The 17,954-nt window shown below is 38.1% G+C and overlaps 1 protein-coding gene and 1 pseudogene across 1 annotated transcript in view; both read left to right on the top strand.

The window, feature by feature from the left end:
* The window catches only part of Cdh13 (cadherin 13), a 1,153,296-nt gene that overhangs the window by 464,589 nt on the left and 670,753 nt on the right, over positions 1–17,954 (top strand). The gene's annotated exons all lie outside the window — the stretch shown is intronic.
* Positions 9,758–9,838, top strand: LOC123458400 (annotated as a pseudogene).

Below are 17,954 nucleotides of genomic sequence, written 5' to 3' on the forward strand. Positions count from 1 at the left end.
AAGCAAGAATGGATAGGGACTTTATTCCACAAGGAAGGTTATCAAGTGAATGAATGCTGTGGGAACCTTTGCAAATGATATGTTAATGTACAGTTATTAGCAAACTATGATCTTTGAATACAGGTAATGTTATTTAACCTTAAGAAAGTAAGTTCCAATCAAGCTCATCAGGTTTTAAAATATTTTATTTCTTTATTTATTTGAGAGAGAGAGAACGAGTTTAGACACCCTAGGACCTCCAGCCACTGCAAAAAAAAAAAAAAAAAAACAACTCCAAATGTGTGTGTCTCTTTGTGCATCTATCTCCCCATGGGTATTGGAAAATTAATGCCAAGACATGAGGCTTTGCAAGCATGTGCCTTTAAGGACCGAGCCATTTCTTCAGCCCAAGCTTGTGGTTTTAATTAGTATTTATTGAGCAGCTACCATACTCAACCTGAGCAGACCTCAGATGTACACTGGCGAAAGGACATGGCCTGTATTACATGCTTGAGTAGTATAAAGATAAGAAATTAAACAGGGCTTATAATTGTACTAAGAAAAATTACAGGGGCTTGGGGCACAAAGCAAATCCATTCAGCTTAGACCAAGGACCATATTTCTAGAGTTTAGAGAAAAATTAAAAGCATGCTTTCAAACAGAGAACACCTGCAGAGTACACCCTTGGCTTTATTCAGTTAGATCTGCTCGAACAGAATACAATTGACTGGGGGTGCATAAACAACACGTATTTATTTTTCACAGTTCTGAGGCTGGAATTCCTAGATCAAAACACTATGATGCTTGGCTTAGTACTCCTTTTGGTTCAAGGCCTGTTATATCACGCTGTGTTCTGACATGGTATAAAGCACGCTAGCCCCTTCACTTCCCTATAAAATTACTTGTAAATTTGTGAGTGACCACTCATCAGGACCCTATTCTCATGGCCTCTTCTAAATCTAATGATCTTCCAAATGTTCCTCCTCTAAATGCCTTCACATTGGAGAACAGAGATTGAAGTTTTGAACCTTCTCATGCAAAATACATTCATCCCTTTACAATCAGCCTAAGACTTCATTGTAGTGTCACTTCTCATGCTAGTTTAGTCCTACATGAAAGTCTGGGGCAGTCAGAAGACTTTAGTGAGCTAGAGCAATATACAAGAGCCATGAAGCAGATATTTCATTCTAAAATTGGGAATTACACATAGGGACAGACTCAGGAAATTCTGTATCTATTGACACAGGAGATGCTGTGAATGGTGTCTTCCCTTTAATAGAATTGTATGGTAAGGTCTTTTTATGGGGAAATAACTATCAAGTTTGAGAGTAATTAATAAGAAGACTCAGAACCATAACAGGAGCTGATATTCTTTTATGCTCTGTAAATATCATCACTGCATATATAGTGATTGGATATTTGTATGACTTTAGATCTCTTAGAACAGAGGATTAATGACATTTTGTCAGTTTGGCATGCACAGTCTTAAATACAGCATCTTCCTTGATTCTTAGAAATACTTGAGAGAAAAGCCCAACAGGGTTTTTCTGTGTAGTCACTGTCTGTCTTGCCTGTTTCAATAAGGAATTGGGACAATTTACATAGCTCCATATTAGTTTAGATGCATGGAAATGTAGTTAAGTAATTAGGGTTGAGGAATGCTTTTCTTTATAAGTAAGAGGACCTGAGTTCAATCCCCAGAATCCATGTAGAAATGCCAGGTGTGGTGGTATGTGCTTATCATCCGAGCATAAGGGAGGTGGAGACAGGAGGGTTCCTGGGGCTCACTGGCCAACCAGTCTAGCCACATTGAAGGTCTCCAGGCCTATGACAGGCCCTGTCAAAACAATAACAACAACAACAAAAAAGAGGCAGATGATATCCCTGAAAAACAGCACCTAGTGTTGGCCTTCACACACACACAAGAGCACATACACCAAAAAAAAAAAAAAAAAAAAAATGCATATTGAAATTTAATGAAATTGGAATGAAGGGATAGTAAGGAGAATGAAAATGGAAAGAGGCTGAATACAGCATCATACTTCTCTGTGTAGTCTGACATGCAGAAGAAGGAACAGGATCACTCCTACCAGAGTATGATATGGAAATTGAGATTTGGAGAAATTACCAATATTTCCAACGTCACAGAGCTAGTGAGTAACCAATCAAGCCCAGAACACATCAGCCCTGCTGAAATTCCCTTTTTCTCTCTTTCACTCTAGGCCACCTTCCCATAATGTAAAAAAATGAAATTGGTATTAGAAAAGATGTCAACTGAAAGAGAAGCTCCATACAACTGGAAACTTCTCCCCACTACAAGCTCTGAGCTTTGAACTCATGTGACCTCCACTTTTTGTATGCTTACAACTTTCTTCAGCATAGCTGCTCCTGAGCTATTTAACATGCCTAGTATTAGTCATGTGATGCAGGAGCTAAGTATAGTGAAGGGCATCTAGCTATTATAGCATTTCTCTGCCTGTCCCAAGTTATGTTTTATTAAGCTGAGTTGTCAATATTCAATCATCAAGAAAGATGGCTGCAGGTAATCCCAGCTGCTCATCAATAACACTTTACTAACTGCAGCTCTTTAAGGACCAGAATTTACAGTTCAATGTAGCATTGCTGCTGGGGACCCATCATATTTTTTATCACACTTTGTGGCTGGGCTGACTGTCAGAAGAGGCTGTCCTAAAATCTTAATGTGAGAAAAATCAATTTTCAGATGTAAATCAAGGTACCATAGGTGACATCTTCCATACATGATAAATTTCTTATCTCTGGTTTTGAACTAATGATCACATAAACAAAAGATTGGAATCAACTGATTGCATTATTAGATGGGGAAAATTTTCACAACTGGGACAAATTTAGTAACAGGTGGCCAAGGGAAGGATCCAATGCTTAGAAAAACATTGTTGGATGGGGAATGTTTCAGGGATAATGGAGAGGGTTACAGTGGCTATAAGCTATATGATGAAAATCCCAGACCTCTAGTTTATGTAACGTGTAATCCTGGGCTAAGTATACTGAGACTTGGCTTCTGAATCTATCAAATGGGCAGAGATCCTACCACTAGAGCTACAATCAAGATACCATGAGATGATAGTGGTAAAGTAAGTGTTCATTAGAGAAGAGAATTAAACCAGATTCTGTATTGAGGGTTAAGTCATTCTGAATCCTTGGCCTTTTATAAATGTGAGTTGGATTTCCAATTTCTTAAAGCCTTGCATATTTTTATTTTCTGATTTCCAAAGCAAGATGGCTCTGCTGTTTTGACCTTGGCATTTACACTGCTTTTTGAAATCAGATTTTTGTCTGACTTACTGATAGTATTTGTTCCAAGAAATAAATACACAGCACTGTCTTGAATCTAATTCGTAATATTGCTGCTAGGAATCTCACAGACAAAATATAACAGACAGTGGATAAAATGACACAGAGTAGAATCTGCTGTGGGAAGAAAATTGACTACAAGATCAAATATTGCTGGCATCGTGGAATGTAACAAAAATATCCTGTGAAAAATTAACTTAGAAAGAATGAAAACAACATAAAATGACAATGGCCAAAAACAAACAGAGGATATTTTATTACTAGCTAGAAATTGATGTAAGAATCCAAAGTTCATGTCAAAAAATAAAACTACAAAATTAGACTTTGTAGAAGAAGGCTCCAAAAACATGCCTACAAGTCCAAAGGTGTCACTGCTATAATTTAATTTGACAAAAATCTTCATAAAGTCAAATATTCGGTATAAATTTTTATATGGCATAATTAATCCTGGGTAAAAATAATTTAAGAAAATAAAATTGATCTTTTTAAGTTGAAATTCTTTAACTGTGTGGTGTAGAAAACTTATCAATGACTTAATTTGGCTTAATAGTATTTGCTTTGAGAAATATTGCTGGATAAAAATTGTTAACAAAATTCTGATTCACCATAATTGCTTTGAAATATGTATGAGAAGCTAGCTAAGTCTATATAAAGGAATTAAAACATTATATACTTCATGTAGATATAGGATACTTATCAAACCGCCTACTACATTCACAATCCCTCATTATTATTAATGCCCACATGCTTCTGCTGAACTTTAAAACTCGGAGTATTTATTTTCAAATGCTTAGGTCCATGTGTTATAGAATACCAAATGAGTTTCAGTCATGTGTGGGTCCTATGCATGCATTGTGGCTTACCCCCACCCAACAAGACAGCTTCAAGAATCAGTTACTAGAAGGGCAAGAGGATTCCTCCTCACTATAGCCACCACCTTTAGTAATACTTTGAGACTTCCTGGGAAGTTCTCCATGAGTCAGGGGCCCATAAAACCATACTGGAGTATTATAGAAGTGCTTAGAGAGTGCCTGCTCTTTGCAATTAGACTCAATCCTGATAAGAACTCCCTCTTTGGCTCAGGACATCAAGACCCTTCAAAAACTCTATATCTTTAGCTAATGCTGACACATTTTGGGCTCCACTCTGACATGTTATTTCCTTACACCGAGAGTGTCTCATTGGCTTTGTGCTGCCTGTTAGACTTATAACTCACAGAGCTGTGACTTTAAATGTCGGGGTTGTCATTGCAACAATAGAGCAAAAAGCAAGCTGTTGACATTCTTTGGACACAGTTCACAATGCCTTTTCTTTTCCTGGAATGTTTTCATATTTCCAGGTGACACTTGCCCACTAAGCTGCATCACAAAGCACCGAGTTTTAGTACAATGTGTCCTGACCTAGAATCAGCAGCCACTAGTTCCAAAAGCCACTTGTGGTAGAACCTGGAGCAAACTTGCTCCTTCCCTAAGTCAGGATACCTGACCTATAGTAAAGATAGTATTATCTACTGCACTGGGTTGCTATCAGAATAAAATGATAAAGTTCTCAGTATAGTCAGAACTCCTCTAAAGAAAAGTGTGATCTCTGGCATGCACAGCATCTTTAAACCCCTCTGTGCGCTCATCTGGCTTTCTGAAGTTGTATAGATTAGAAAATGCTACTAGAAAATTAATGAGCTGTGGCAAGTTTCTTGACAACACCTAGGAGATGGTAGGTAATAATTACTAATATCTACATCACTTTAGAACAGAGATTATGTAACAATAGCCCATAGCTGAATAAAGCCCCTCACCTGTTTTTATCAATAAAGTTTTATTGGAACACAGACTTGCTCATTCACTGTATATTGTTAATGACTTCTGAAGTACAAGGACAGACTTGGGAAATTGAAACAGAAATAGTACAGTCTACAAAGTCTAAAACATTAACAATTTGGTACATTATAAAGAAAATTTGCTGACCCCTGGCTAAGTTTTGTCAATTGCTCACTATAATAATTTATTTAGATCTAAATATCATAGCAGGCTGAGGGGTTTTCTTCTGCATTTTAAAGATGTGTAAGCTAATGTTAACTGTCTGGTGTGGACTACAGGCTTTGGCTGTTAATTTTCCTTCATAAAGCCACAGTTCCCTTCTTCAGTTTTCTTCTTCCATTACGCTCCATTTCTACATTCATTTCAGCTCCAAGCCTACCCCACAGCATCCCTATGTCTCAGGCCACCGCAGTAGTTCTCTGGTGGAGATGCAAAGACAGACTTTCTCCTCTTTTCAAGTTCAAGGGGGGAATAACAGAGGCAGCATTACTAGTGTTGATTCAATAATTTTGTCAGATCCATTTGCAGCTCTGCCCAGACGGTCTGTTCAGACTGCACGAGCTGGTGATTAAAACTTAGAACAATAATTAGACCCTTTATTTCCAAAGCAAATTCAGTTTCCCAACCAGACTTCAACATTCATTACAATGCTGACTAATAAAAACAAATCTAAGAACATATGCTTTTTAAGCTTTTGTGTTGTAAAATCTATAACAGCAATAAAACCAATTTGGAATTCATGATCCCAAAGAAAAACATTTGCTGAACATCTTCTATCTCTCATCTAAGTAGATTGCATACGCACACACACAGACACAACACACAGAATACTACTATAATTTTCCATGTTGCATATGATGGAACACTTTCTATGCTGCTACATGGTCTTTTATTTAATATTTTTGAAGACAATACCAGAATTCTTCTTGCTGACTAGTCATAGTGTTTGGAAAACTAAAATGTTTATACTTTATGAAACATTCTAATGGGTTCCTTTTTAGTTTTTTTTTCCTTCCTTCTCGCTCTCTCTCTCATCCTCCCTCTCATCAATCTGTCTTTCCTTTTCTCCTTCTCTCCCTCTTTTGCCTTGCTTCTGAGGAGCCCAACTTTCTCTGTCTTCGACTATAAGAAAAAATGTTTCAGGTATATTTGATGGTTCTTTAACAGGCATTAAAATTTGTCCTTAGTCTGAGTTCTCAGTTGGCAGTAAAAATAAACATGTTTCCTCTTTTGGTTAAAAATCTCAGTGGCAAAATTAAATATATACATATATATATATTCAAAAAAGGAAAAACAAAAAAAAAAGGGCTGGAGGTATGGCTTAGTGATTAAGGCATTTGCCTGCAGCCAAAGGACCCAGGTTAAATTCCCCAGGGCCCACGTTAGCCAGATGCACAGGGGGACACATGCATCTGGAGTTCATTTGCAGTGACTGGAGGTCCTAGTGCACACAATCTCTCTCTTTTTCCTTCTCTCTCTCTCTCTCTCTCTCTCTTTCCCTCTCTCTCTCTCTCTCTCTCTCTCTCTCTCTCTCTCTCTCTCTCTCTCTGTGTGTGTGTGTGTGTGTGTGTGTGTGTGTATCCCTCTGTCTCTGTCAAATAAATAAAAAAAATTAATTAAAATTTAAAAGAAACATATTTAAAAAATCTCAGTGGCCAAATCAGTTTCCTGTTACCATCCTCTTAAAAAAAAAAAAGCCCTCAAAAATAACCTTTGAAACTCATTTTATGTTTTTCCAGTCCAACTGGGTAGTCCTGATATTAATTATAATCTCTTAAAACTGGATTCATTGGTCTGAACAAATGGCTTAGTGGTTACAGTAGTTACCTGAGAAGCCTAAGGATCAATGTTTGAGCTTTTTCCAGATCCCATGTAAGCCAGATGCATGAAGGTGAGGCAAGTGCAAGGTTGCACATGCCCACTAGGTGGAACACATAACTGGATTCAATTTCAGTGGCTGAGGCTCTGGTGCACCAATTCTCTCTCTCTCTCTCTCTCTCTCTCTCTCTCTCTCTCTCTCTCTCTCTCTCTCTTTCTCTTTCTCTCCTGCATCACTCCCTCTCTCTCTCATTCTCTCTAAAAAAAATAATAATAATAATAGAAAAAAAGGGTGCATTTACTCCTAGAAAAATTGGAATAAATTCTAAATGGGCTTCTAAAAAAGTGTCTATGCTTAGCTCAGCCAACATATCAGAATATAGTATTGCATAAAATATTTTCAGTTTATATGATTCTCTAAATGTACATGTTAGGTATGAATACCTTACCATGTAAGCTCATCTTAGATAATAAACCCACTAGAATATTAGCTTCTCGAGGGAAGACTCTCTATGTTTATTGTTCACTGTTGAACCTCAGCATATATTTTTTAAATTATTTATTTATTTATTTGAGAGCAACAGACACAGAGAGAAAGACAGATAGAGGGAGAGAGAGAGAATGGGTGCGCCAGGGCTTCCAGCCTCTGCAAACGAACTCCAGATGCGTGCACCCCCTTGTGCATCTGGCTAACGTGGGACCTGGGGAACCGAGCCTCGAACGGGGTCCTTAGGCTTCACAGGCAAGCGCTTAACTGCTAAGCCATCTCTCCAGCCCGAACCTCAGCATATTTAACTTGCCTGCTACTTGTTAGTGTTTAAGAAATAGTTTTATGAATCCATTTTAAAAATGAAGATCTTTGTTTCCTAAAACTGTAAAGCACTGATTCTTAAGCCTTTGGAGAATATCTTAATCAGTTTTATATGACATGCATGAATATAATCTCACAAGTAATTCCAGTAAATTCAACACATCTGGAATATTTACAATGGACACCAGGTGACGTTGGCATTACAAACCCCAAGTTTGAAAAACTGTCTAAGCCATGGTACATTTAACACAATCCTGCCAAGTAGAAGCAGTATGGCATAATTCTTGGTACTTAGTATGATTCATTTGGATTAAGGTCTGTCAAAGTTGGTGATATCATTTATTTATATGTTATAGCAGCAAATATTAGGCTCTGAAAGGCTCAAAAGGCATCCAAAGGTTGGAGATTTAGCTTAATGGAAGAGAGATTACTTAGAAAGCATGAGACCCAGAGTTTAGTTCTCAGCACCAAAAACAAACAAACAAAAAAAATACAACAGGACATATATATCCAAACTGACACAATCATGCAATGCAAAACAGGGCTTGGAGCCTGGCCTTTTAATCTTGGTCAAGTCTGGTTTGCATTAAATGCCTCCTTTACCACTTAGTGATTTGTATGACCTTTACCTTCTTAGCATTTGATTGATTGTTATTGTTAGAGCAGATAATCTGGCTCCCTTGTAATGTGATCAAGACATTTTCACAAGGCAAGGTCTGAGATGGTTAGGACAAGGCAGGTGCTAAAGCCATCTCAGCTTCATCTGGACATTTCTAAGTAGAGTTCATTAACTTATCAGCCCTCATTCCTTTTAAGCACCATACTGATATCATAAAGTAATGAAAATCAATAGAGGCCTAACCTGGCCTTATCTATTTCCCTTTGTGGCTTTTGTTCCTCCTTTAATCAGTACCACCACTGTCCCACTTATTGGCTGTGCAAGTCTTTTATATTTTAACATTTGAGTTTATTGGAAAACCAGGAATACTCTGTCTTCCCCAAACATACCTACTGTGGCTTCATAAGGTAGGAAGCTAGCCCCTGACTCACTCAGCAGATCTACACCTCCTGTGATATCCATCAAGTCATTTTTCTTCCTTGTTTAGAACCATTTCATTTGTAAAAATAAAGGTAATACTGTTTTGTGCAAGTTTTCTATAGCTGCTGAAAAAGTTCTTTGAGTTTGTGGGGCAGGCATTCTTATCCCTGAATGGAAATGAGAGAATAAGGGTGGTTACATAACCCCCCGTTTTTCTTCTTCCTTTGTAATATGCTCCCTTTGTTGTCTTAGAAACTTCTGGACTCATTCAAATATAATCTATGAAAGAAATCACACTTGGCTGGTGTCTGGTGGAAATGACTTTATGTTCTTTCCTCTCCATTCCTTATTTAGTTTCGGTCTTCTGTAGTTCTTCTTCATTACTGGGATAGTTTACTTGATGACGTAGCATATTTGGATTTATCTTGAGGAAATGCCACACATAATTTCTTCCAGGGATAACCTCATGCATGAAAGTAGTAGAAGTCGTTATCTCCTACCTTCTGCCTAAGGCCTTTTGAGGAAACTCCTTATTAAGAACATATAGGTAAAGGAAAGAAATGGTTATAACTTGCAGTAGTACATTATGAGAACTAGAAGTCCTATAATAGAGGAAGAAATGAAATGCCAAAAGATTATGCAAGAAAATGGTTACTCCTAGGAAGAATGACAGAAATGCTTCATGGGGGCTGGAGAGATGGCTTAGCGGTTAAGAACTTGCCTATGAAGCCTAAGGACCCCAATTCGAGGCTTGACGCCCCAGGATCGGACCCAGGTCAACCAGATGCACAAGGGGGTGCACGCATCTGGAGTTCGTTTGCAGTGGCTGGAGGCCCTGGCGCGCCCATTCTCTCTCTCGTTCTCTCTCTGTCATTCTCAAATAAATAAAAATTAAAAAAAAAAAGAAATGCTTCATGGATCAGGAGGCCTCTTAGCTGGATTTTTAGAAATAGGCCAGATTTATCAAGGATGACTCCCACAAAAACATTCCTTAGAAAAGCTGAATGAAATAAGTGAAAGAATAGGCAAGATTTGAGCTAAGAGACATATGCTTAAAGTCAGAAAATTTCAGCCTGCCAGCAAAGTCTCATGGCATATTAGTCAGAAATTAATCCTCATCACAAAAATCCAACCATGTGGCTCCAGCTTGACTACAAAGGAATTTGGGAACTACAGACAAGCTCCTGAATGAGCCTGGTAGTCTGAGTCATGCTACACGCAGACTTCTGATTGCTTCGGGCCCGTGCTTTCTAGTCTTTACTGTTATACTAGACCAACCAGGATAGGATCGCTCTAGTGGTAATTGGCATGTAAGAAACTAGCAAACATTCTCAGAGAAAGCACCTACTGTTCTCACGCAGGCCAGATTCATCTCTGTTTAAAGAGAAGTTGGGTAGTGATGCAGGTACAACAAAGACCCAAGCTGACTCTTCACACAGTCCCTCAAAATCATTGTTAATGGGTGAAGGAGCAAATGTTTTATACACTCATGTGGACTTTCAACTGGAGGTAGGCTGTTGTAGGAAAGGTGCAATTCTAGGCAAGATGTCTCTCTTTAGCAAAGATCAAGTTCTCTCACTTGGCAGCTATTAGCTGCTAACATCTCTCAAGAATGAAGGTGTCACTTCTTAATGGGGGAGTCTGTACAGCAAGTGTGTTATCCAGTGTATTCTCTGTGACCATGTTACATGATCAGTAACAGCTGCCTTCCACACACACAACTGTGTCATCCACAGTCAACAACTCCAGTCCCCATAAAATATGGTTTATATTTAAGGTTGGTGACTTCCCTCTAACTTTTTCAAGAGTAGCTATATAAATTACTTTTCAAATGGTTACTTATATAAATGTATTTTAGAACAACTTCACTTTTTATCATAGTTGCTTCGAAAAGTCCCTGAAAACTAATTCAATAAAAAATAGTTTACTCCTGTATAAACCTCCCATAACCTTGGATTCCTTTTGTAGGGTGGATCATCAGGGCAGTATCTGGGATCTACAGTATCTAGCTTCTTTCTCATTGTTTAGAAAAATTCTACTCTTTGTTCCAAAATAAATTTTGTTGTCAACATGAGAAGTTTTCCTCATGTGCACTAGTAAATGGTTAACTGCCAGATCTCTAAAAAATAAGGAGCTTAAACCTAGATTTACAGTTTACCAATGATTTGGTGTCAATACAATGAGCTTATTTCAAGATACCAAACTGACATCATAGAGCTGAGAAGATATAATATTTTTTATAGCTTATTTCCTCAAATCCTTTAACATTCCCCAAACCACCCCCACAAGACTATCCACATGGTGGTGCAGAGATGATTCACTCCAGATCGCAACATAAAATCAAAGCAACACCAAAGTTTTTAGCGTCATCTATTTGGTATCACCCTGTGATGGCAACACTTAACCAATGTCAGAGGATCACACTTCTCCAACCCCCATTGGTGGACACCTATATATCCTACATAGGCATTCATCACTATATGTTAAAATTATAATTGTAGGGTTTTATCATGCTCTAGTCTCAGTGCTGTTCTCCTCCTGGAGACTGACTTCTTCAAGTTATGTACTATGATGAGGTAACACAGAATCTGGCCCAAATCCTTAGCAAATGGTAGATGTTTAGTACAGGTCTATTGACCTGTTAGTTTAGATAACAGACACAATCTAGCTAACTGAACAAGAACAATGACTTCAGAAGGTGGGATCTGTTAACCTTTTATGGGGCCCATGACTTTATGATTGTACTATGAACCAATAAGCTCAGACTCTATCTCTCTAGATCCCACAGGCACACACAATGAAGAGATAAAACACTATGAGCAGTTCAATAAATGCAGAGAAAGGAGACAATTATGCCACTTTCTGAGGATCTTTTTAAGTTCACTGGAATCCAGAGATTTTACGCTGCTGTATAATGGCTGACATATATTTAAAAGGCAACAATAAGGGCCTGGGAGATAGCTCAGTCAATATCATTCTTGCCTTACATGATCCCCAGTACCCATCTCCAAAAAATGGAGGTATAGAAAGGCTGATCCCTGGGGCTTGCTGGCCAAACAGCCTAGCCTAATTTTTTGAACTACAGGCCAATGAGAGCTCTTGTTTCAAAGGGAGGTGAATGGAATTCCTGGGGATATCACCTAAGGTTGCCCTCTAGCTTTTATACCCTGCTCCTCCTTACCTCACACACATGTACACACATATGTTGAGTCACACATGCAAACATGCATTCACACCACATACATACAAACACAACATAAAGAGGCAACAATAAGAGAAATGTCTAGGTTTAAGGTCTAATGCAATAGAAAAGCATGTATTCAACTTGTTTAAGATGGTCATCAGTTCTCAGAAGTTCACCAGCCAACCATTAATAGCTGTAATATGGGTCCACATCTCTGAGAGCAGCTGGAGACTAAGTAGGAACATATCAAATGCCACCCCCAAAGAGAAGGCTTGGTCAGAGATATGCAGCTATGACATGCTCACTTTGATAATTCCCCCTTTCCTAGAAAAGTAACCCAACAGCTCCTGCAATATGAGATGGAAAGCATCCTCTCTGTGCCAGAGGTAAACGACTGCTCACAAAAATGAAAGTGCAATTATAGAAAAATTATCCCTGGGCTATGATCACATTTTCTGAGAAGTTTATGACTACTACGACTCCTGATTTCAATTTTCAGAACTTAGAAGCTCTGCCGAAGTCTAATTTAAATTCTTGGTATGAGAGACTGTGCTTTACAGGCATGTGTTAAGGCAAAATGAATCAATTTGGGTGTAATACTTTTGGACTGACCTGACCACAAACACATGCTAGGAGAGGAGAAATGAGATAACCTTTGCAAATAAGACTGTGCTAATCAAATACCATCTACTCACTGATAATTCTGATGAGCCACATGAACTGTCCAGTTCACACTTGAAAATGGTGATTTTAATGTATATGTGGTATGCATGAATGTATATATGCATGTTCACATGTGTGGGAGCATACATATGTTTCCATGTATTTGTAATGCAGAGGTCAACACAAGGTCTCTTCAGTCACTCACAACCTTATTTTTTTTTAAGTTTTTATTAGCATTTTTATTTTAAAAAATCCCATGGTAATTCCCTCCCTCCCCACCCCCCCACACTTTCCCCTTTGAAATTCCATTCTCCATCATCTTACATCCCCATAACAATCATTGTACTTACATATATACAATATCAACCTATTAAGTACCCTCCTCCCTTCCTTTCTCTTCCCTTTATGTTTCTCTTTTAACTCACTGGCCTCTGCTACTGAGTTTTTTCCTTCTCACACAGAAGCCCAATCATCTGTAGCTAGGATCCACATATGAGGGAGAACATGCGGCGCTTGGCTTTCTGGGCCTGGGTTACCTCACTTAGTATAATCCTTTCCAGATCCATCCATTTCTCTGCAAATTCCATAACTTCATTTTTCTTTACAGCTGAGTAGAACTCCATTGTATAAATGTGCCACATCTTCATTATCCACTCATCAGTTGAGGGACATTTAGGCTGGTTCCATTTCCCAGCTATTATAAATTGAGCAGCAATAAACATGGTTGAGCACATATTTCTAAGGAGATAATATGAGTCCTTTGGATATATGCCTAGGAGTGCTATAGCTGGGTCAACAACCTTATTTTTTGAGACAATATCTCTCAATGAATCCAGACCTCACTGACTCAGCTTGATTAGCTAGCCAGCCAAGCCCAGGGTTCCTGTGATCTCCATCTCCCCAGCATTGTAGACATATGCCACCAAACTCAGTTTGTTATGTGGGCTCTGGGGATGTGAATGCTAGCACATTACCCACTGAGAAATATCACCAGCCCCTAAATGATGACTTTTACATCAGTTTCTGATATAATAAATCTTTATGTAAAGGAAAAACTTTGCATGCCTTTGAAAGTCAAGACCATGACAAACTATTTTCCAAGTCTTAATAAATTCCTCTGATCACATTTGAACATAGAAAAATATCTAAATACTGTCCTTTGATAATATCAAGACAGAGTGTACCTCTGGAGAAATATTGATACAGACTCAAATCAATACTTGTTTTTACTTGTCACTGTTTCCCTGTGTGCCTTGGAAAAGACCCTTCAAAGACCTTCTAAAACAGTTTTGCTTAATAAAAGTTAACATCACCATATAGAAGGGAGACAGATTTATCACTGAAAGTATGTATTGAGCTTCACATGAAATTTTCTGCATATGCACACATGTAACCTAAGACCCATCAAAGTTCATGTAGTAAAAATTCACAAGTCTTTGCAATCTAAATAATCTCCAGTGGTTTATATCCTGTTATGATGCTGACCTTTCTCCATGAGAGTTTATTTCCCATCCTTTAAGACCTAAAAGAGCTCAACATGCAGAGGTTGCTTCTATATATAGCACAGTTCTTCATTTTGTTCTTACAAGAATTTTAAAGCTGAAAAGCCACGACTCATTATCAAAGTCTATAGAACAATGTGTTCCAATTACAACACAGTTACCAGGGTGGGACTGTAAGGTGATCACATTGGTACATCTCGTATCCTACTAGTGCCCAAGGACACCCTGAGTGCCTGGATGGCAACACCTTCTTCACTAACTTCACAATTTTCCTGACTAGGATAAGCAGTGACAGCTTCCTGAAGGTGGTGACATCTTTGGAGCTCATGTGGGATTAGGGAAATCTCAGATGAAATAGATGGTGTAGAGAAAGGTAATGGAGCCGGCAAGCCAAACCTGCTCAGGGATGGAGATAGAGCATAGTGGTTGAGGCATGTGCAAGGCTCTGTTTTCAATTCCTAGCAACACACACACACACACACACACACACACACACACACACACACAGTGAAGAACACTCAGTAACATTTTATTTGAAGGAAGCAATTCAATCAAATAAGGTCATTAGATAAGTTGTCAAAGCTCAAATTTCAGAGGGTCTTCAAGGTCCAGTTAAGAGGACAAAATAAGCCACAGTATGAAGAAGGGTCATCTATTTGTTGCCATCTCTTCTGGCAACAAGTATCCACTGAGAACCTACTCTGAGCTTCCTTAAAGGTAACTTTTGAACAATAATAGCTTGTAAGCCTGGTCTAGAAGGCTACCTGGATGGATCAAAGAAAGATGAGAAAGTAAGGCAGGAGAGGAAGCAATGTAGCATCCTGTTGGCATGGTGCACTGAACACTAGGATCTGGCACATAACAGCAAGTAGTCTTTTGGACCAAGCTGAAAATCATGCACTCAAGAGACATTTCTTATTTTGTCATATGTGTGTCTATGGAGAGAGAGAGAGAGAGATAGAAAAAGAGAGAATATGGACACACCAAGGCCTTTGTCACTGCAAACACACTTCAGATACATGAGCCACTTTGTGCATCTGGCTTTACGTGGATACTAGGGAACTGAACCCAGAGTGGGCAGGCTTTGCAAGCAAGTATCTTTAACCTATTTCCCCAGCCCTTGTTTTGTCTCTTAGTGGTTTCTCTACAATTGAAGGAATTCATCTTTAATTTGTTAATTTCTGTGAGGTACTATGACAGCATTTTTCATAAGCTTCAATTTTCTTCTTTCTCAGCCTTTGTCCTGTTGCTATTAAGCATTTCAATGTACTATATGCTGTTATGCCTACAGTTCATTGCTATTTCTTCAAATAATAACATTTTAAGACATATAAAATATTTAAGTCAGATTTCCCCATATATCTACCAGTTGGTTCCTCATTTTTTTTCTGTGTAGATCTATATTTTCATCTGATAGTGTTTTCCTTTGACTGAAGGACTATATAAGATCTCTTGTGAAGTTTTTGTGATATCTGATGAATAACTTTGTTTTTGTATAGTTGAAAAAGTCTTCATTTCATGTTCAATATTGGAAAATGTTTTCACTGGGAATAGAATTCAGAGTTAATTTGTTTGATTTTTTTCTTTGCATATCTCAAAAGTTTGTTCCACTGTCTTTTTACTTGTACTGTTTGTTACAAAATATTGTCTGTCACCCTTATCTTTATTTCTCTGTGTGAGATGTTTCTTTTTCTCCCATAGTGGCTGCTGAGATTTTATTCTTATCACTGGTTGTAAGCAATTTGATTGTGATAAGAAACATTCTGAAGGCTGAATCAAGAGGGTACTGAAACAGAGAAGATGAGCAATGGAGAAGTTAAAGAAAAAGTTTAGCCTATATGGTTCTGATGAAACTAGTTGTTTCTTCTTTGATTCAGAGATAACTATCTTAGTAGATGTGGAGGAAACATCATTTTCAGAATATGTCCTCAAGGAAAAATAATACCTTCAGCATACTATATATAAATATAGGTGGAATGTGTATGCAAGTACACATACATAAGGATGTGTACATATGTAAAATCCAAGTCCTAAGACATGTAAGATACTGTTCTAATATACATGATATGCATATATTAAACTACAAAGTATATTAAAGTAAGCATTTGCACAAATGTATATATGTATACACATTTTCCCTACTGATAATAACTCTTAACAAAGTGGATACTATTTAAACATTATCATAAATGTATATTTGTAGACATGTTTTACATGCCTGAAGTAAATGCGATGTAGATAGTATTATAATCCCCACTTTGCATGCTTTAATTATGCCACAGAGTGGTTCAATAATTATATAGCATACTTCCAGGAGCTAGCAGAGCTATAAGTTGAACACAGGCCATCAGATTAGTTGTCATGTGTTCAACTACTGTTCTAAACTGCCTTACAAAAAATATTAGCCAAGTATACCAAGGAAAGAGCAAGAAGGCACCCATGTTAAATACATTCTGTGTCAAGAAAGAAAAAGAATATTCCATCTTAGACATAGAAGACACCGATTTCAGGGCACTCATCTCCTTCTGGTCTCTTGGCCTCTGGTTTGGAAATTGCGATTATTGCAAATAAAAAAATGTCCATAAACTAATGCATGAGACTTCTATGTAGACACTTGACTAAATTGTTGACTTTCTTCTCTGATGTCACCCTTTGTTTCCAGCAGTGGACAGAAACTCCAGTGGTTAAGAGGGAGGGAGTTCACAGACTTGTTTAAGACATGCATCATTCTTGCCAGTGAAGGAAGAAAGGAAGGGAAGAAAGAAGGAATGGAGTGAGGGAGGGAGGGAAGAAGACAGGGAGAAAGGGAGAACAGAAAAAGAAGAGGGCAAAAAATGAGAGTGTTCAGTGTCATCTCTCTTCATCCTAGCTATTGGTCTGATAAGGACAGACATTACTAAATGATAACCTTCTAGAAATTAAAGACTTTACATATATTACTTGTAGGCCTTAGATTAACACCCACACTGCTACCCTTCCAAAGCTTAACTTTCAACCACCCTTGATGACTTACTTCTGCTCCATTTCTTCATCTGCAACAAGAAGTTAGTGATGACGTCTGTGATCTTCAATGAGGTGCTGTGTTTTTAAGGGGATAGCGTAGTCCCTGATGTGTGGGGAGCACTTGGAATGTGTATGATGGTGTTGCTGTTATCTACATAGGTTTCCTTCTACCTAGTTGCTCCAAGTTTGTTCATCACCAACCCCCAGCTATCCAGCAAAACCAAGTTTGCATTCATCCCAGCATCTCTCACTCAGCCTCTGTCTCTATTTCCACTAACAGTTAGTGAACACCTTTCAGCATCTCAATGAATGCTATTGCTTCAGTCTCATTTTGCTTTCTCATCCACATTAATTCATCACTGTTTCGATTCATGTGTAGCATAAGCTCATACCAGGAGCCCAGAACTGCTGTTGTTTACCAGGGTTAGGATGTTAAGTATGAAAGATAAGAGTCAACTTCCTGCCTCCTAATCTTTTATGTAATGGTGAGGAGGAAATAGACAAAATTAATAAATGTGTGTAAAACATGCAGCATTTGAACGGCAACAAGTGCTGTACACACAACAAATAACAAGAAGGAAATAAAATGTGTTGAGGATATTCTGCTATTTCAGATATGAGGGAATATTTCTCTGTGGAAGCAGGATGATCCCATCCATTTTAGAGGTGAGGAAACTAATCTCAGAGATGGGTAGTGAATTTCCTAATGCTGCACAGCATCAGAGTAGAAATCAAGACCGCTCAGCTTTAGTGCAAAGCATCTGTGTACCACACAAAGAAATTCAGCTCAAGTAACAACTAAGTC

This window comes from Jaculus jaculus, chromosome 1, assembly GCF_020740685.1.
Source record: "Jaculus jaculus isolate mJacJac1 chromosome 1, mJacJac1.mat.Y.cur, whole genome shotgun sequence".
Taxonomy (NCBI): Eukaryota; Metazoa; Chordata; class Mammalia; order Rodentia; family Dipodidae; genus Jaculus; species Jaculus jaculus.